Source organism: Podarcis muralis, chromosome 10 (genome assembly GCF_964188315.1).
Source record: "Podarcis muralis chromosome 10, rPodMur119.hap1.1, whole genome shotgun sequence".
Classification (NCBI taxonomy): domain Eukaryota; kingdom Metazoa; phylum Chordata; class Lepidosauria; order Squamata; family Lacertidae; genus Podarcis; species Podarcis muralis.
The window spans coordinates 16,833,703-16,855,049 of NC_135664.1; the positions used below are offsets into that span (position 1 = coordinate 16,833,703).

Here is a 21,347-nt window from a genome sequence, read left to right on the forward strand (position 1 = left end):
TATCATAGCAGAAAACCCTATGCAGATATCCAATATTTAAAGTGTGCTGGGAGCATCATGAATAAGCTGATCAGCTATACTGTTAAGACAGCCATGCCAATAACATTCAATAAACACGATCTGCAAGTGAGCTGTGGCCCTCTAGTTGAAGGTACGTTCTCAGTATAGTTCTCAGTATAAAGACAACTTCTCCTGTGCTTAAAGCTGTGAGCTTGCATAATTAAATTAACAAAAGACATGCATAAGCAGAGGACTGAACGGATGTTGTTGTTGTTTTTATGAAGGGGGTGGGATGACAGAAAACGGGAACTGAACGGGAGACAGCAGGGAGTAATGATAAATGAATAAGAACCAAGTCAAAGCTACGTGGACATCGTGACTGATAGTATAACACATTGCAATGGACCATAGAGTATTGGGATCCCTGTTGTGACCTGTATCTCTGACCTAAAAAGAGGAGAGTTGCTTTCTGAGAGAGGATGGGAAAGGACTACTATCTGGGATCAGGTCTGTGATGGCTCGTGTCAAACAGAGTATCCGTGGTCTCGACTATCTGTGGTTGAACAATACCCTTGCGAAAGATGCCCATCCTCTTCCCAGGGACTGAATATATTTTAGATCTGCTTGCTAATGCCTATTGGTTCTCTACCTTGGATCTGGCAAGCAGCTACTGGCAAGAAGAGGTATCTCCTGAAGACCAACCCACAACAGTAATGTTCTGGGACATTTCAAAAGTTGATAGAAGTGGTGCTGGCAGATCTAAAGGGCCCGCTCTTGCCTGGTGGACTTGATGATATCATTGTAAATGGAAGGTAATTTGAAGAACAACAGCAGAAAATGAAGGCTGCACTAGAGAGGCAAACCAGCAAAACGCAATTTGTGCTATGGCAAGGTAAAGCACCTAAGCCGTACAGGATAGGAGATAGGGACAGACTCTGACAAAGTATGATCCATTCCACATGGCATTCAAGGGCTGGGGTATGGAAGCTTGCTAGTTTAGATTGTGTAAAAATGTGAGCAGTAACTGGATAAATTGTGGCAGCCACAGGAAGGAAGGAACTGGGGATTTTTAGTGGTTGGGTGGCAACGACTTCATAGCTCTTTGCCCTTAGTCTAACAAGCAGAAGCAGAAAGATTCACGTTAAGCATATATAGCATACTCACTTAGCCTGCATAATTTATTCAGGCCTCAGAATGCAGCTTATTTTAACACAGTATTCAAACATTTCTTGGTTGTTGTTGTTTTAAACCACAGAGAACGCATGTCCCTGTCTTACATCAAGCCATGTAAGCACACACTGAGGGCCCCTAAAATAAGGGAAAAACAACTTTCCTTTCTTCTTCTGAATTAAATTTTAATTACATTTATAAAAATCACATAGCAAAAAAAAAAAAAAAAACAACCAAGAAATTCCTCCAAATACAGAACCTTATAGGTAGTATTTTGCGTCAAGTTCTGTTCAGATGTTTCTTTAAACTGCTCTGAACTGGAAAGCCAGCGATCAAGATACCCAATTTGTTTGTCTTCAGCTACAAAGTTAATGGTGGAAGCGTGCTATTCCAGCAATGTGAAAAAATCATACTTTTCATAACTGTGCACAGTACATTTGCAGATGCCTGCTATGCTTTGCCTTGCCTGCATACATATGAGATAAAAACATACCAGATTGCAACAAAAATATTCCTCAGTTTTTTGTGTTCGTTTCTCTGCCACTGACAGAAGGCTAGAGTTTTGTGCTGGTATTAAACACTAGCTAACGTCATCCATACAGCTGTTGACAAACATCCCATCAACTCCCACTATTAAGTTCCATGTTTTGAACATCTCTAATCTTTATGCTCCAAATGCATGCATTCTTGTTACTTAGTGCAGATAAAAACACTGCTACATGCCCCTATACTCCCACAGCCAGCAATAAAAGTCATAAAGCAAAAGAAAACGTGGTAATCAGCCTAATAATGTTTTTAGATAATTAAACTGGGCTTGTTCCTAGGCTATTTGTAAAATCACGAAGATGCCTCTTTCACTGTCTTCCAAACAACTGTGCAAAGGAAATTAATATTTTTATAATCTGCAGTCCACATATGCACAGTTAAACATGCTACACTTTACATAACTTATCTTTAAAATGTCTATCATTCTGAACCCAGTGTTTTCTGTTTTTAGAAGAATTAATATTCCTTGGCAGGTCTGACATACTATCAAGCTTTTCAACAGGGAGAAGTACTTACGTTCTTCTCTGGTTCTTCTTTCACTTCACTTAATTTTCCACAGGTAACTTCTTCTTTTATTTTTATTTTTACCTAAAAAAGGGGGAAAGGAACATTATTCTTTTTAGTGCACTGTTATAAGCACTTCTTTCTTTTTCCAGCCCTTGCCAATTCCATTTTTCAGAACAGAAAACATTTTTCACATTAAAGATCCCAATGAATAACTATTTGTCAGGGTCAGAAGCTGTTTCAGACTCCAACAGTTCTGGTAAAAAGATCTTATGAGCAAGGCCTTGAACCACTCTGCCACTCAGGTCAGCTGCCTTGCATGGATCAGGAGCAGTCTGACTCATTTCGTTGTTACTTGAGATTTTCTTTCTCAGCTTGCCCAGTTAAGAACTCAAGCCTAAACGAAGCACTTCCTTTTGGAGAAAGGTTAAATACTTGCCGAAATTTAAATCACATTTATATCACACAACCTTTTGCACAGATTTAAAGTAAAGGTAAAGGACCCCTGACCGTTAAGTCCAGTCGCGGGGTTGCAGTGCTCATATCACTTTACAAGCCGAGGGAGCTGGCGTTTGTCCGCAGATAGTTTTTCTGGGTCATGTGGCCAGCATGACTAAGCCGCTTCTCGCGAACCAGAGCAGAGCACAGAAACGTCATTTACCTTCCCGCCAGAGCGGTACCTATTTATCTACTTGCACTTTGATGTGCTTTCGAATTGCTAGGTTGGCAGGAGCAGGGATTGAACAATGGGAGGTCATCCCGTCGCGGGGATTCGAACTGCCAACCTTCCGATCGGCAAGCCCTAGGCTCAGTGGTTTAGACCACAGCGCCACCCGCGTCCCTTTGCACAGATTTAAAGGTAAAAGGTAAAGGTACCCCTGCCCGTACGGGCCAGTCTTGACAGACTCTAGGGTTGTGCGCTCATCTCACTCTAGAGGCCGGGAGCCAGCGCTGTCCGGAGACACTTCCGGGTCACGTGGCCAGCGTGACAAGCTGCATCTGGCAAGCCAGCGCAGCACACGGAACGCCGTTTACCTTCCCGCTAGTAAGTGGTCCCTATTTATCTACTTGCACCCAAGGGTGCTTTTGAACTGCTAGGTTGGCAGGCGCTAGGACCGAACGGCGGGAGCGCACCCCGCCGCGGGGATTCGAACCGCCGACCTTTCGATCAGCAAGTCCTAGGTGCTGAGGCTTTAACCCACAGCGCCACCTGCGTCCCTTTGCACAGATTTAGGTGCTCTCAAATCAATCTGGAGAATACATTTCAATATCCAAAGAAGTCAGACTCGGAAATGACCTACTAAAATGAAGGCCAAGCCCAGGTTTTATGCTAAGGTAACCTTCCACTGATTCCAGTGGCCCTCCTCCTCCTATCTGTGGTCTGTGTCTTTCCTAGTTTTAAACCCCTGCTACAAGATTCTTTTTTAATATGAGTCACAAGAGTTTTGTCAGTGTTGTATACCAAGCAACCAGGAAGATATTGGATGCTCATTTGTTTCTGTGTTTTTGTTTGGTTTGGTTTTGCTGCCAGCTAATGAAGTGCTTGTACAGGAAACATTCACAGCAGGGCTTGTACAGAATTCCCTTTTGGCATTCCAAGTGTAGCAAGAATCTTGGGACACAGAACAACTCAATGCAAGCTGGAAGGTTACCTTAGCATAAAACCTGGGCTTCAGTCAAGTGTGCTAACCTAACTCTGACATATGCATCTCCAAGACAGTTTATCACTCTCCTGTCATATTCTTTACATTACAGATTCCTTGAGGGCAAAGAATTAAGGACACAGATGGCACAGCAATCACGACTATTTAAATACCTAAGCAGTCCAGCAATTCTCAGGACTTTGGTAACTGGAAGGTTTACTTTCGACTAATGACTTGGACCTTCTTCTTCTCCCTTTGGAGAACTACTGCCGCTCCACACAACAATGCCAGCAGCATTTTATTCTGGCACCGAGAAAATCAAGTAGCATATGGCTTCTCCAAAAGGCATTTCCACAGGACTAGCCTGTATTATTTGATTTCCAAACTTAACTCCCCCCACCCAATAGAGCTTATTTGAGAGAAAAAAAAATCAAACGAAGTGGCATAGAGGTATCAAGTAATATTTTATAGAGCACAAGGACGTTTGGGAAGGATCAAGTATCTAGAACCTGTTGAAGAGGAGTCAGTTTGCTGCACAGTCAATTCATGCTTTCAAGTAACAGTTCTGCTTTGCTGCCTCTAGATCAGCCTTTCTCAACCTTGGGTCCCCAGATGTTGAACTACAACTCCCATCATCCCTAGCTAGTAAGGCCAGAGCTCAGAGATGATGGGAGTTGTAGTCCAACAACATCTGGGGACCCACAGGTTGAGAACCACTGCTCTAGATAGACTTATGTAAAACAGCCATATGAGGCTGTAACACATAGAAAGAATGGGTCTTTCAGCAATAGCAGGGGAAAAAGTTCTATGTTCGTTTACTGCTCAGGTGCATTTTGTGGTCATATACAGGTATAAGGGAAATTAGTTTTATAACTTGCACTTTATTGCAACTTCTGCAGTGTCTCCTTTTTTGTTAAGATTTCTGTCCCGCCACCCATAAATTAAAGAAAGCAAACATAAAGCAGTAATGCTCCAATCATTAAAATGCACATCTTGGGTTGGGGTATTGTTTAGGGGTTTTTTTGGGGGGTTGTTGCCGTTGTTGATATTATTATTTTTGTATCTTTATTTTTAGATTCTCTGTTTTATGTGGAAATTGTTGTATATATGTTGATGTATTTTATTTATTGCTCATGATTTTTGGTGTATTTGTATTGGTTACGAGCAATGTTTTAACTATAGAGAAGTGGCATGCAAGCAAAATGATGTATTTATGCATTTATTTATGTAGAAGTCAAATGTGAAGAGAGACATGGGCATCTGTATTCCACACCCATTATTATTCACACTTGCAACAGATCCCTTAACGTCAGCGAACTCGTGGATTGATTTCAGTGGGCATACTCTGAAAATCACTAGTCTGTACATGCAGCCAAAACCTGCCCTATAAAGAGTTAATTGACCCTCAATCACTCGGAGCAAAACTGAATAAACACAGTGGAGTGGAATCATAACAGTAACAGCAGCAGCAGCAGCAATAATAATAATAATAATAATATGAATAGTATCTTTACTGATTCTCTGTTGTTGGACAAAAGGTCTACGACCTAACACAGGGGAAATAAGAAAGACCTTATCAAAATACAGTGACCGTCTGCTGCTTATTAGAGGGGCTGGGGAGAAGGTGAGTGACAAAAACTTCGATAAGGCATAGCTAAGAGCCCTTTATCCTCTTAGGACTACATACCTGCCTGCACAGCAATGATAGCCTAGAAGTCATAGCATTCTATCAGAATAATTTCCAACCTACTGGGTAATTCTAAAGGTAAAAGCAAAACCCTTTATTGCTTTTTTTTTTGGTATGTTGCTCCTGTGACTTCCAGTGAGGTTTACATTATTATTATTATAGTTCACAGTCTCAGATGACTACGTCCAGTCTGCTTTCAATTTGGGAAAAGTCATGTAAAGAACATGCTCTTAACTCCAGTTCGCTAGTTCGTTATTTATTTAAAAACTGTGAAGTGTCCAAAGAGAAACTTGTAGTGAATAAAATTAAATTGCAAGCTGTGAATATGAACACAAAAGAAAACTCAAGAGAATCATTCAGTCTAGAGGTTTTCATCACCAATTTGGTTATTTAAAAACAAACAGACAGACAGACAGACAGACAGACAGACAGACAGACAAACAAACAAACAATATTGTATGCCTACGGTTGTTGACAAATCCTAAGGAAACAAGGTGTAAACACAGAGCTGATTGAGAAGCAGCCTAAGGTGGTTTCACAGTCCATATGGTGGAGCTTGCAAGAATATTCTTGCCCTCTTGTGAAAAAACGAACTTCTTCCCATAACGTACTCCACACAAGAAGTTTTGACATAAAGGGGCTTGCAAGCCTTCCAAGTGTCCCTATTTTCCAGGGACAGTCCCAGATTTACAGAAGTCGATCTGGTTTCTGATTTGATCCTGCAATCTCCCACTTTTCTTTAGGATGTCCCTATATTCATCGGATAAATATTGGAGGGTATGGAGTTATATGACCCTCAAGCCAAGGAGATAAGTGACTATACAACCTTTAGAAGACATCTGAAGGCAGCCCTGTACAGGGAAGGCTTTTTTTAGTGTTTAATGTTTTATTATGTTTTTATATATGTTGGAAGATGCCCAGAGTGGCTGAGGCAACACAGTAAGATGGGTGAGGTATAAATAAAACAAAACACTAATACCAATAATACTAATCTTACGTTTACTTCATGTTACATTTTTTCAGATTGCGTCCCGTGGCGACCCGGAAGTACCGGAAAGGGTTACTTCCGGGTTTCGCTGCTTGTGCATGCGCAGTAGTGCTAAATTGAGGTTCGTGCATGCGCACAAGCACCAAATTGCACCGCGCACCTGTGCAAATACAGTGCTTCAGGTTGCGGGTTTTTCACGTTGCGAATGGGCTTCCGGAACGGATCCCGTTCGCAACCAGAGGTACCACTGTACTAATACTTATTATTATTATTATTATTGAATAGAACCAGAGGTAAAAAGGTACCCCTGCCCGTACGGGCCAGTCTTGACAGACTCTAGGGTTGTGCGCCCATCTCACTTAAGAGGCCGGGGGCCAGCGCTGTCCGGAGACACTTCCGGGTCACGTGGCCAACGTGACGAAGCTGCTCTGGCGAGCCAGAGCCGCACACGGAAAAGCCGTTTACCTTCCCGCTAGTAAGCGGTCCCTATTTATCTACTTGCACCCGGGGGTGCTTTCGAACTGCTAGGTTGGCAGGCGCTGGGACCGAGCAACGGGAGCGCACCCCGCCGCGGGGATTCGAACCGCCGACCATACGATCGGCAAGTCCTAGGCGCTGAGGTTTTACCCACAGCGCCAGCCGCGTCCCTAACCAGAGGTACCACTGTACTAATACTTATTATTATTATTATTATTATTATTATTATTATTATTGAATAGGTCTTCCCTATTTTCATCAGGGAAATGTTGTAGGGTATGGGATTGGACTTGTATTTCGCAGGAGTATGTGCATGTGTTTTACATGACTCAATAAGCTTCTCAGGTAATTTTGCTTGACCCAGGAAAGACAGCAATACCTCTATGGCATCTTTCTCCAACTTTGGATCCCTGTATGTTACTGGACAACAACTCCCACCTTCCATGACCAAATACTGTGTTAAGAATCCTGCATATAATATTGGCAGGAATACAAATGATTAACCTGAATCAAGAAGAAACCCAACATCCAGCTCTCTAGGCTTGGGGGGAAAAGCAACTCTCTGCTGTAATTTTTGCAGTTTTCAAAAATGAAGAATAAAATAAATAATAATAATAATAATAATAATAATAATAATAATAATAATAATAATAATAATTTACTTATACCCCGCTCATCTGGCTGGGCTTCCCCAGCCACTCTGGGTGGTTTCCAACCAAATATTAAAATACAGTAATACATCAAACATTAAAAGCTCCCCTAAACAGAGCTGCCTTCAGATGTCTTCTAAAAGTCTGGTAGTTGTTTTTCTCTTTGACATCTGGTGGGAGGGCGTTCCACAGGGTGGGCGCCACTACTGAGAAGGCCCTCTGCCTGGTTCCCTGTAACTTGGCTTCTCGCAGTGAGGGAACCGCCAGAAGGCCCTCAGCGCTGGACCTCAGTGTCCAGGCAGAATGATGGGGGTGGAGATGCTCCTTCAGATATACTGGACCGAGGCCATAATAATAAGACCAAGATGAACATGGAAAGCCAAACAACTTGGTGGAGGATCACAAGGAACTGTTTCTGCCTATTAATATCAAAATGTGGGAAAGTTTACTTTAAGTGTTTACATCAACCGATTCAAATACTTGGTGTAGGCAGGAAAGACATCGCAGAAGTCAGCAGGAACCATTCTCTCTCGGGTTTGTGTATGTGTTTGTTAGAGGGCAGTGTTCAGACTTAATCGCATCTTTTCTTTTCTTTTCTTTTCTTTTCACCATATTTTCCAGTTGTTACTATATATCTAAAGTACAGCCATTAACTACTACCTCAGGGGCAGAACGTATACTGAAATTGTGCTATCATCATTATTTTCGTATTATGGGTCGTGTGTCTGAGAGCTTTTCTCCCTCAAAAATACACCAGTATTTGCTCTATTACATTCATCTCCATCTCCCTGTAGGTGAAGGGGTTATCGCAAACATGGTATTAGCTCAAAATCCCCAGCCCAGCCCAGCTCAGATAATCAATCTGCAGGAGCTGGGATTTGGGGGAAAAAAAGGATCCCATGCAAAACTGGAACCTTGCAGTTCCAGATATGCTCAGGCTCCAATGGAAGCTGAACAATATGTGATTTCTAAAATACTTAGTATAGCTGGAAGATACTATTTTATGAAGCATTTTAAATGGCCTGTGTCAACCTCCCAAAGCATTTTTATCGCAGAAGTGCACAGAGAGCCTTAGAAATGGCATGTGACTATTTTTGTAATGTAATAATAAAAATAATAATAAATTTGTATTCTGCCCTTCCTGTCCGAGGCCGGGCTCAGAGCGGCTAACATCATAAAAACAACACAATATGCATAAAAACAGACATCAGTTAATTAAAATACATCTTAAAATTAATTCAGACAAGTTAAAATCTGGGCAGGTGGCAATTATCAGGTTGGAAATGAGAGTGGTTAATACTTTCCAGGACCAAATGTTTCCACTGATCATACAAGGACCTGTGAGTGGGTTGGGAGCCTCCTTTAGGCTTGTTTTAGAAAAAGAAAGTAAGTCAAACTGCATCCTGCCCAAAGCCCTGAAGGAACAGCTCCGTCTTGCAGGCCCTTCGGAAAGATGTCAAATCCCACAGGGCCCTGGTCTCTTGTGGGAGAGCATTCTACCAGGCCGGGGCCACAGCCAAAAAGGCCCTGGCTCTAGTTGAGGCCTTTGTTCAAGCAATGTTGCATGAAACAATAACACTAACTCCTCTTGTCCAGTGACACTTTTGATTTAGGGGTAGACGCGGGTGGTGCTGTGGTCTAAACCACAGAGCCTAGGGCTTGCTGATCAGAAGGTCAGTGGTTCAAATCCCTGCGATGGAGTGAGCTCCCGTTGTTCAGTCCCAGCTCCTGCCAACCTAGCAGTTCGAAAGCACGCCAAAAAGTGCAAGTAGATAAATAGGTACCACTCTGGCGGGAAGGTAAACGGCGTTTCCGTGCGCTGCTCTGGTTTGCCAGAAGTGGCTTAGTCATTCTGGCCACATGACCCAGAAGCTGTCTGTGGACAAACGTCGGCTCCCTTGGCTTATAGAGCGAGATGAACACCGCAACCCCAGAGTCATTCGCTACTGGACCTAATGGTCAGGGGTACCTTTACCTTTACCTTACATTCATCTGCCTGTAAGGCAACCTAATGTTTACCCAGGATCGGGATAGAATGGAGATAGTAAAAAAGGACCCCTGGACGGTTAAGTCCAGTCAAAGGAGACTATGGAGTTGTGGCTCTCATCTCGCTTTAAGGCTGAGGGAGCTGGTGTTTGTCCACAGATAGCTTTTCTGTGTCATGTGGCTTTTCATAGGCAAACCACTTCCACATGAGTCCTACATATGGCCAAGCACTTGGCTTTGTTCTAGAGTAGTGTTCTTGACAGCATCTTAAAAAGTAGAGACATCACCTTGCCAACAAAGGTCCGTATAGTAAAAGCAATGGTTTCCCCAGTAGTGATGTATGGAAGTGAGAGCTGGACCATAAAGAAGGCTGATCGCCGAAGAATTGATGCTTTTGAATTATGGTGCTGGAGGAGACTCTTGATAGTCCCATGGACTGCAAGAAGATCAAACCTATCCATTCTTAAGGAAATCAGCCCTGAGTGCTCACTGGAAGGACAGATCCTGAAGGTGAGGCTCCAATACTTTGGCCACCTCACGAGAAGAGAAGACTCCCTGGAAAAGACCCTGATGTTGGGAAAGATGGAGGGCACAAGGAGAAGGGGACGACAGAGGATGAGATGGTTGGATAGCGTTCTGCGGGAGGCAGTGGAAGTCAGAAGTGCCTGGCGTGCTCTGGTCCATGGGGTCACGAAGAGTTGGACATGACTAAACGACTAAACAACAAAAGTGTTCTTGAACCTTAGGCCCCCAGATGGACTACAACTCCCATCGCTCCAACCCAGCTGGCTGGGGATTATGAGAGTTCAATAACACGAGGATGAAGAACATTGCCCTAGCATATGTGGGGTTTTCCTATTTTTTTGAACAGTAGCTTTTGTCTTTTGAAAACATCCTTGAGTAGCTTCCCACCTGGGATGGGAGGTGCTGTTGGATATGAAAGAGGACCAGTTCTCACAACAGAGTTTCAAAACTAGCTGCAAAGCAACACCCATAAGCTAAAAAGATGTTGAAAAATGTGAAAAATGTGCTATATGTTATATAACTCCTTCTTTTTTTTTTTTAAAAAAAACCCTTTCAAAACAGAAAATTACACATCATAAAAAGGTCAGGTATTTAATATGCTGAGCACTGTGCTACACTCATAAGCTGTTCTAGAACTGCTTTTAGCAGCAAAGAAAAATTAAAAACTAGATAATACTACCTAGATAATAAGCACTCGGTATTAAACCTACAATCAGTCCACTGGGTAGAGAGCCTTCATAGGTGAACACAAGAAAAAGGAAGGTCAACATTTAGTTTTAGATTCTGGTTTCTTTTTCTTATACTGTACTGCTATTTGTTGGTAGTTAGAATACATTGACATTTACTAAATCTGCTGGTTCATGTTGGTGTGCATGAACACACATCTTACACATGTACTTAAAAGAGAGAGAGAGGTAATTTTGGGAAATTAGCAATGCTACTCTTGAGATCTTTACTGGAGAAAACTTGTGCACACAGAAGAATTGCAGTGGCTACAAATACCTTGTTTGCTTTGATCAAGAAGATACCAGCATTGATGCGCTTGCTTCAGGGAACCAGGAATAGCCACACCGTGTTAGAACTATATTTATACATATTTTATATTTATAAATCATAGAAACATAAGAGTTTGAAGGAATGCAGGATGGTCCATGACAGATGACCACCCAACCTCTGCTTAAAAACCTCCAAGGAAGGAGAGACCACAACCTTCTGAGGGAGTCTGTTCAGGGAAACCCAAAACAGTTTTTATAAAAAGAGATAAAAACAGAAATTGAATAATAGCAGGGTTGGATCTTATGGATCATGGAAAGCCTGGAAAAAAGTATATGTTTTTAGAAGAGGGATGTCTGAAGCAACTGATGGACAATGCTTCACATATTTCTAAGAGAAAGGCATTCCAGAGTGGAAGGGCAATGGTGGGAAATGCAATTTTCAGGTCCATACTCTGTGATCTTCGGTAGAGCGCAGAACCATGAATAAAATTTCCACATGAATAAATTTTCTTACAGTTTTATACAATGGCTGCTAGTCCTTTGGGTAACCTGGACCCAAGTTGTACTTGCCAAGTTGGGAAGTACATTTACTCAGAATGGGACTTTATGGGCTGAATTAGAAGTGTTGCTTATGCTGGATATGATACTGGATTCTGTTAAGTTAGGTACTCTGTTGCTTGTAAATGTTATATTTTGTTTTAATTGCTTTTTATTTCAAAAAGAAAAAAGAGTCAGTTCCGTATTGTAAAAGAAGTCCATCAATTTTTCCATTTCTGCCGCGGAATCAGAGTCACTCCATAAAACTGACGCTCCTGACTAATTAGAATGCTGTTTTAAAGCCCAGCTGCGGTGAAGCTAAAGTGCTTTTGCCAAGCGCATCCGCTGGTTGGGGTATGTATGTGTGGAAGTGGGGTTGATTGGGGAAGTGTAACCTTGCCCATTGCCAGCCTTGGCCCATTCAGTTCTGGTATGTAGCCTTTCGAAGATGAGCAACAAAAAGGAAACATGGACCTCAGAGTTCAATAGGTTCTCCACCCCTGCTATAAATCATTTTTTTGAGAATTGTGTGTTTGCAAGTTAATGGCAACAGTGCTATATATTATTACTGCTTTCCCATAATCTGGTAATTTGGGAGTTTTAAGATGATTCCCATAAACCTGAGTACACCAGCACATCCATACAGTGATACCTCGGGTTAAGAACTTAATTCGTTCAGGAGGTCTGTTCATAACCTGAAACTGTTCTTAACCTGAAGCACCACTTTAGCTAATGGGGCCTCCTGCTGCCGCCATGCCGGCAGAGCACGATTTCTGTTCTCATCCTGAAGCAAAGTTCTTAACCCGAGGTACTATTTCTGGGTTAGCGGAGTTTGTAACCTGAAGCGCCTGTAACCCGAGGTACCACTGTACTTATGTCTTCCTACCACCAATTCAATTCCTGTACCAAATCCAAGAACAGACCCATATACTTGAAAGCCCCACAACATCCATTGTACCTTTTTACCTCCACATCTCAAAGCTTATCTATATTATAGTGAATCCCGTATAGAAACTTGCATTGTACACTGCAGTGTAATTTTCAACATACACTGAGAATTTCTGCATTTGGCTTTTGGTTTTATTCATTCGGCGTAATTTAGCTTAGTATTATTCAGCACTGTAATTAGGATACCATAAGATTTATGCCTCTAAAAGGCTCCCCAATTGCAATCATATATTATCATGGAAAGCATTGGCGTGTTATTGCACCATCTTTCTACCTCAGACAATGCAGGAGAGAAATAAGTAGTGAGGAAGGAACATTTAAGGACAGGGTCTGTTGACGGGGCAGGGGGAGGAGGAGAATTTGATTTATATGGAAGAACACGGTGAGGGAAGTACGCAGTGGAAAGGGCGATAAAGTACAAATAATGGGCAAAACGACAGTCAGTGACAGACAAATCAGGAACCACCTCAGTGATGGGAGAAAGTGGCTGATGGGGGAACACAGAGAAGTGGCAGCTTGCTAAAAGGATGCAGACAGCTGTGGTCTTGTATTGTGCATTTTTTGAAGATGGGAAAAATTGGTTTACTTCAAATGTCATTCTATTTGAAGCATGTTGGGAGAGGTTATAGGAAGATCCAGGGCCAAATTAGCAAAATTACACCATCCAAATCTGAATGTTAACAAGTTATTTTTCTCTCTCACACAGGCTGATACTGTTGAAAGTGGAAGCTTAAAGGATGGTTCTGTTGCAGTGTGTGTGTGTGTGTGTGTGTGTGTGTGTGTGTGTGTGTGTGTGTGTTATTGTCAAGATGCTCTATAGTGTGTGAAATGCTCCCCCATGGAAGCCAGCAACAATTCGGCAAGAATATTTAATCACATATATCTCCATATAACACATATGTAGCCATCAAACTGTTTATAGGATTCCCATCCAGGCACTCTACTGGATCAAAACTGCTATAGGATGTATATTCAGACTACATGACTTAAATTCCTTACTCTCCCTTCAGAATTTCAGCCACTTTAAAACCCCAAGTCACCTGCTACCTACATGTGCAATAAAATGAAATTGGCTGCAAGACCCACCCCGGAATGAAAACTCTTGTTCCTCTATGAACCAGCAAAAGGTACTCACTTCAAAACATCCATGAGGTTTGACTACATTAATGGGACTATAAGTTACACTCTGTGGTGGGAAGAAAGTAAATAGGCATCTCACTGGTAAATCTCTGGATGACTAGTGCTAGATTGACAAGGATTTCGGAGTTCCAAATTTTTAACAATACCCAAAAACAAAATGGCACCCCCACACGTGCACACACACAAAAAAATGCAAGTTATATCAATGCAATGGAGGGGAGATAACCAAGAATAGATTTTGTGTGGAAAGACTGTGAGTTCTGCTCAGTTTTGTTACTAAAAAGCAACAAGAAGTTCTCAGCCTGAAATTTCTTTAATGCTAAGAGTATGTGCCTTTCGCACCTTGTCCTGCATCTCTGGTGTCTAGCAAAAAAAAATCAAAAGTAGATCTCTCTCACAAGACCAAAGTCTATGTACCACTGAGCTAAGTGACTCTAGCAAGTGGTAACAAAACACTTCATTTCAGGTCCTTGTCACTTAGGTAGGCTGTCAGTATTTCTATGAAGCAGACACAAACCTCCTGCCCTGGCAACAATTCTTTTCTTAAGCACAACTTACATACCATTTAGGCAAGAAACAGTTAACCAAACGGATTTTGCCATCAACATCTTGTAGGACTTCCCATACATGCAGTGCTATTTTTCTAGAAAAAGAGGGGACAGAACTCACCATGAACACCTCCCTTGTTCTCTTATAATGGCAATAAAAGGTAAAGGGTCCCCTGACCATTAGGTCCAGTCGTGACTGACTCTGGGGTTGTGGCGTTCATCTCGCTTTATTGGCTGAGGGAGCCAGCGTGCAGCTTACGGGTCATGTGGCCAGCATGACTAAGCCGCTTCTGGCGAACCAGAGCAGCGCACGGAAACACTGTTTACCTTCCCGCTGGAGCGGTACCTATTTATCTACTTGTACTTTGACATGCTTTTGAACTGCTAGGTTGGCAGGAGCAGGGACCGAGCAACGGGAGCTCACCCCGTCACGGGGATTTGAACCACTGACCTTCTGATGAGCAAGTCCTAGGCTCTGTGGTCTAACCCACAGCGCCACCCGTATCCCTTATAATGGCAATAGTGCCCACTTAAAAGGTGCCAGAACTGAGTTCTGGCATGTGCCTGCTGAAAAAAACCCCTGCCTACATGTATTACTTATTCGAAGGATTTCCCCTCTTTCCAGTTTACAGGCTCAAAATAAATGTTCCTTGTTTATCACATCAAAAATGGAAATGAACATATCAACAAACTTTACCTTCGCAAAAATCAGATTACACTCTGTAAGAGAGTATGTCCCATTCAAGTGGCGAGTCTAGCTGGCAAGAATACAGACGTGACTCAGGTTACTAAAGAGAACACCTGTTTTAATATTGTGATTCCTTGTTTTCCTAGAGAACATGTACTCCAAAGTATCATCTGGATAAACACAAGCTTTTTATTGGTGCTTGTCAAATGAAGCTGTCAAATGTTGACCATTTTTCTACAAATAATCAACCCGAAAGAAACGAAAGGAAATGTTATCAAGGGGGGGGGGGGAATCTCCCTTGAACAGCAAAAAAATAATTTCCCCTTTCATGTGAAAGCTAAACAAATGTGATTTTTTTGCCTGCCTCCATTTGTATGAGCAGCTTCTCATAAAAGGAAAACGATACTTTGTGCAGTTTCCTTTAAAAAAATTTTTTAAAAAATGGAATAATGAGAAAGCTGAAAGGAAGGGGTTAACTCACCAGGGACAGTCTGTCAAATTCTCGTAACTAATTTACTCTTCCTGTAGGCATGGAAGAAATCCACAGTGGCCACAGACATTCCTCAGTCCTTTCAATGGTGCTCTTTGTGAAATGAATGTTAATGGCCATCCAAAGTGATCCAAACCACAAACAATAAAAACAGTTTAAAAAGTGGCTCCACTGAAATGCAGAGAGCTCTTCTTCCTTGCAGGCTCCCCACCCCCTTCCCCAATTTTCTACTTTTGGTTCTCAATACTTTTTTTTGTACAGTCAGAATTTGTTCTCTGCATAATGTTTATCACTTAACAAAGAACACACGAGTCATCAGTTTACGACCAAAGAAAATCAACCAGAACAGCAATACTTGCAATCCACAGAGTCTGCAAGTTATCTGAATTGAAGATTTGGGAGATGGACTTTCTTAAGGGGGGGGGACCCCTTTGAACTCTTAAAAATTAATAAATGGTAGGATTTTGATTATTTGTGATGTGAAGGGAGAAATACAAGCTACAGAGTAATTACTGGGCTAGCCAATGCAGAACGACCTGGCCAAGCCAGGGCCATTAAGAAACAATACATTGAGGGCCATTTGCAATGCAAGAGAACTGTCCCTCCCCCCACTTGCCCTGGGGTGTGAATAGAGACTGGGGGTTTGGAAGGTGGTCAAGTTAAGGGTAAGGAGACAGGGAAAGAGATTCCTGAGCAAGGGTTGCTGGGAAGAAGAAGGAGGAAGGAAGACTGGGATCCATCTTGGGCAGGCTGGCTGCAGGCTGGCTGGGAGAGATGCCTTGGACCCTAGAGCTGCACTGCTGTGGGGTACAAGCCCCTCTTGAAATGACTGTGCTGTAGGATTTGGACTCCCTCCTTGCAGAATGAAGGTGTAAATAGGTGAATAAACCATATTTCTATGACAGCTTCCACAATGTCTCTATTCTCCAAGGGAACACAGACCCTGGGTGCGTGTCTGGAACCCCTTGGAATCTTGACACGGCTCAGCAAATAGTTGGGGGTGGCACCCAACTTTTTAAGAACTGTATTTTTTTGTCATAAGACTATAAACTTTGCAACACCCATGCCCAACAAATAGGGGTGAGGGGTTGAGGGGTGAAGTGGAGAATTGAAAACTATCTATGGATTGAATGGGATAAACAATATAAACCTGTCTACTTCCTGTTTGTCTGTACATAGACAGTATGTACTTTCTATACAAAGTTGTCAATATTGCCCTTAAGGGAACAGAATTCCCTGGGGGGTGGTAAGCAATTATAGCACAAGTACTCAAAAACAGATGAAGCAGTAAGCTAAAGTGGTACGTCCAGTTACGAACTTAATTCGTTCTGGAGGTCCATTCTTAACCTGAAACTGTTCTTAACTAGAAGCGGCACATGATTTCCATTCTCATCCAGGGGCAAAGTTCTCAACTCGAGGTAACTCTTCCAGGTTAGCGGAGTTTGTAACAAGTTTGAGCAAACTTTAATCACACAGTAGTAACATACACCTCATTAATCCCACATCTTCTAGTGCCTTAAAGGTTTCCAGCTACAAGATGAGCAATGCCAAAACATTTGCAGTTACCAGCAGCAGTTTGTGCATTTCACACTTCTGCTTTTGTGTCTTGCTATCAACACATCTTTTGCACAATTGGTATACAGCTTATATAGGAGTTTCATTCTGGGGATCATGCCTAAACCCAAAACCCAAAGCATTTCCCAGTGAATGCCCGCCCCCTTTTAATTTATTTTTTACCATGTTTATAAAGCTGAATGCACACAAGTTAAACGTCCGTAAGTTGTTATAAATGTATTTCAAAAGAAAACAAAGAAAAGACCATGGAAAAATCAACTAGCCCAGAACCACATTCCATTGTGGTTCCCAATTGGTGGTCAACAGGCCCACCCAAGGGGGGTCCGTGGTACCATTCACATAACAAAAACTACCACGGAGATATCAACATTTTCAAAAGTAGAGGGTCCATGGCTGGGCTTAGGTAATTGCGATTCACTGCCTTGTGTTCAACCTTCCAAGGGCCACATGCCAATGGAGAGAGCCAGAAGCGAAAGCAGGTGGGGCAACGAATGCAAATCAAACCTTTGTACACACCCACTCACAGCTCTCTCTATCCTTCATCCTGCCAGGCAAGAGGAATCTTCAGAGTTCAAGGTCACAGCCTATCCAGACAAAATGGTCCACAGCCAGGAAGGGGTGCATCCTAGTGACAGTTCTGAGGGCCAAATAGTAAACTCTGGAGGGCCACATCTGGTGCTTCGCTAGGGGGGAAATCCACCGAAAAGCTTCAGGTCTGTTTGCCCTATCATTTCTTGTCACCTTTTAGCTACTTCAGGGTTAGTACACCTGAAGCAGCTCTTTCCATAGATGACTCCTTGGACATTTGAGACTGTATACAAGGCGAGGCACACCTTGGTTTGAATCTTCACTTTTTGCTTTTGCTTTTTAATAAATAAATAAATCTATTCTGCCAATTGCCTGCACATAAGCTGGGACACATGGAAACATGACATTCAATCAAGGACGACACAAAACTTTTCAGTAAGTAATAAGAGGGTGGTATAATGAAGCACAGATTTTTGGACATATTTAGGCAGGCATTTTTGCAGACTTTCCAAGGTGGCAGCAAGGATCTAATTAGCGCAGAAGGTCAAATCGCTGACATCATTTTTGAAGGCAGAGTTATGCTTTAAGAAGCTTAGATGAAATATGCAAAGCTAATGAAAGACATCCTATCGGACTTCTCACATTAAAGATTTTGCCTGCAGTCACATAAAGGCCTGTTCTGGCATGTGGAGGAAGGCAAGTCTTACGCTGCTTCGTAATTCCCTTTACTAGACTGGGAGGGCTAATCTGAACATGCCCTGCACTGTCATAGAAGAGGAACAAAACTTGGAATAATCCTGTAACATCTACTACTCCTTCATCCATCTTCATAGTAATACCTAGTACAGTGGTACCTCAGGTTACATACACTTCAGGTTACATACGCTTCAGGTTACAGACTCCGCTAACCTAGAAATAGTATATTGGGTTAAGAACTTTGCTTCAGGAGGAGAACAGAAATCATGCGGCGGGAGGCCCCATTAGCTAAAGTGGTGCTTCAGGTTAAGAACAGTTTCAGGTTAAGAACGGACCTCCGGAACGAATTAAGTATGTAACCAGAGGTACCACAGTACCATTTTACTACATGCATACTATTTCACAACTCCTACTCCACCTTCGAAGTTGCTCCCTCATTCTATCAGACTAGTACAGTGGTACCTCAGGTTAAGTACTTAATTCGTTCCAGAGGTCCGTTCTTAACCTGAAACTGTTCTTAACCTGAAAACCACTTTAGCTAATGGGGCCTCCTGCTGCCGCCGTGCCGGTGGAGCACGATTTTTGTTCTGATCCTGAAGCAAAGTTCTTAACCTGAAGCACTATTTCTGCGTTAAGGGTGTCTGTAACCTGAAGCGTATGTAACCTGAGGTACAACTGTACTAGAAAACAGGAATGGGTGAATCTGTCAGTTCAGGTTTTTCTGTTTCTAATTTTTTCAATATTGTTCGGTTCTCCACATATCTATCAGTTTGCAATTAAAAACAAGAACAAAAAAATCCCCATAAAAATTCCATCAGAATATTTGCGCTAACAATATCTGCAAACATACGCATTTTTGTAGGCAATTTCCTCTAATGTACAAACTTCTGCAAAGCAATTTTACCTTAATATGATGCACTTATTGTATGTTACTTTCAGGAATCTATGTATATTCATGCACATTTTAGCCCTGGTACCTGCATTTCCGTACACATTACTTGACTGGGTTGCAAAATTCAGAGAAGTGTGAATTTCAAAGGATGGCTGTGTTTTGGTTGACGTGTTGTTTCTGTGTAGGTAGTTTTGCTTTTAAATGTGAACTAAACTGATTCCCCCTCCCCATCCATACTGTCCAGGAGTGGACAGTAGTAAGAATAATTCTAGGGATGAGCCGCCTTTGTCAAAAATCATGCATCTGCTCTAGAATTAGCAGCCTAAATCTTCAACATGAATTGCTAAGGCCCTGATATCAAAGAGCAGCATGTAGAAACAACATGATCTGTTTCTCTCCTCCCACTCAAGAGTTCATAGTAAGCCTACTAGGACTGACACATGAAGAATTCCTTGGCTGCCTCTCTTCCTTACCTGGAAGGTAAATGCTATCTTAGCAATGGTCCTAAGCCAGAAATTCCTCTCCCTTTTGCTTTTGATCAAGTCAATTCCGTGGCAATTCAGCTACTGCTGCTTCTGCAGGTGCACCGGGAGAGGGTGGGGACTCGCCCCTCTTTAGACCGTGTCTCAGGATTTTTCCTTGGCCCCCTTCCAAAATCATCAGGAATACAAGTGAAAGGAGGAGGGAAAAAAGGCATATTTCACCCCAGGGCTTTTTCCCTGCTGAAAGAGCAGCTGCAGACAACAGATGTGAGGAACCTTCGCAAACAATGGCCAGAAGAACGGCTTACAATGGAAAGTGTAGTTGGAATGTCTTAAATATATGAAACACACCGTTTCTCCCATTCTGACATCCAGTCCTGAGCCCCTTTGTTAAAAAATGAATCGCTACTACTCCTGTGGCTTAACTGCTTAACCTCTCTTTGCTGCCTCCCATACTGTTTAGAGTGATAATCACATATAAATTGTGTGTGTGTGTTTCTATGGTGCGTGTGTTTCATATGGCCAAGCCTCTATAGCAGATCAATCCATTTATTTTCCTCCACATTGTAATATTCAACAATGCCATACCCCAAGCCGCTTTCTACCATTGCCTGCTGATTTGTGTAGCATAAAATACATGTCCACATGGCACTGTGCTGCACAGGGAAAGCCTTTCACTTTCCAAACAAAAAGAGAGACATTGCCAATGGCTAAAAGGGTGGGGTGAAGGAATCTGTAAGTGAAATTAAATCAACGTATAATCCTACTACAGAACTAGTAGAACTACACCAGAGTAAAAAGACCATTAGCAATGAATTCTTCTAATAGAACATGTCTAACAGATGCCCCCAGTCCACCAAGGTAATCTTGGAAAATAATAAGTCTGGTCTAAGGAGTCTATAATTAGCACCATTCTCATGCAAACTTAAATCTGGTAAGGAGGGTTTTCTTTCATATGTACATGCTTTACACTAATATTAAAATGTGACTGAATGAACATTTTTCTAGCAATCAAAACATATTAATTGCTCTTAAAATGATGCACTTAATTTCTCTCCATAATTTATGGATAATTGTCGATCTCTTCTTAATCAAGCCATAAACTTTACATAAGAAGGGATAAAAAAATACAGAGTTTTCACAGCATATCTTCTTCCCATAATACCCTCTCAACTTCAACGTCTACATTCTTGTAGTTCTTTCAGACTTTGAAGAGATACTTGCTTGAATTTTAGCTGCTACTCCAAGATTCCTGTCACCCCCCCCCCCCAATTTTTAATTTTTTATTGCCATGGACTACTATAAAAACAAAGCAAACAAATATAAACCAAGAAGCGTTATTGGCTAAAATTACCAGTAAAGGAAATTATTCTCCAGAGAAGGTAAAGTAGGTACTAAACTTGAAACCCACTTTCAATGCTATGGTTAGAATCAATTCATTTGCATAAGCAGATCTATGACTCTTGAGTAAGGAAGAAAAATAAATCCAGTGGCAGCCGTATAATGGATATACTATATTTTCCCGTTTATAACACACACGCTATTTTGGGGGACTCAAAATTAAGAAAATGGGGGGAGATAGCCCCCTTCTATAAGGCTATCCCACCTTTAACATTATTTTTTAGTAAAAAAAACCCTAGTCTTATACCCAG

The 21,347-nt window shown here is 41.9% G+C and overlaps 1 protein-coding gene across 1 annotated transcript in view; it reads right to left on the reverse strand.

Annotated features, from left to right (window-relative positions):
- PLXNB2 (plexin B2) overlaps window positions 1-21,347 on the reverse strand; it is a 354,483-nt gene that overhangs the window by 170,578 nt on the left and 162,558 nt on the right. The window contains exon 3 of the mRNA XM_077935826.1: window positions 2,233-2,304. The gene's annotated coding sequence lies outside the window, so the exon portion shown is untranslated. The remainder of the gene's footprint in view (window positions 1-2,232; window positions 2,305-21,347) is intronic.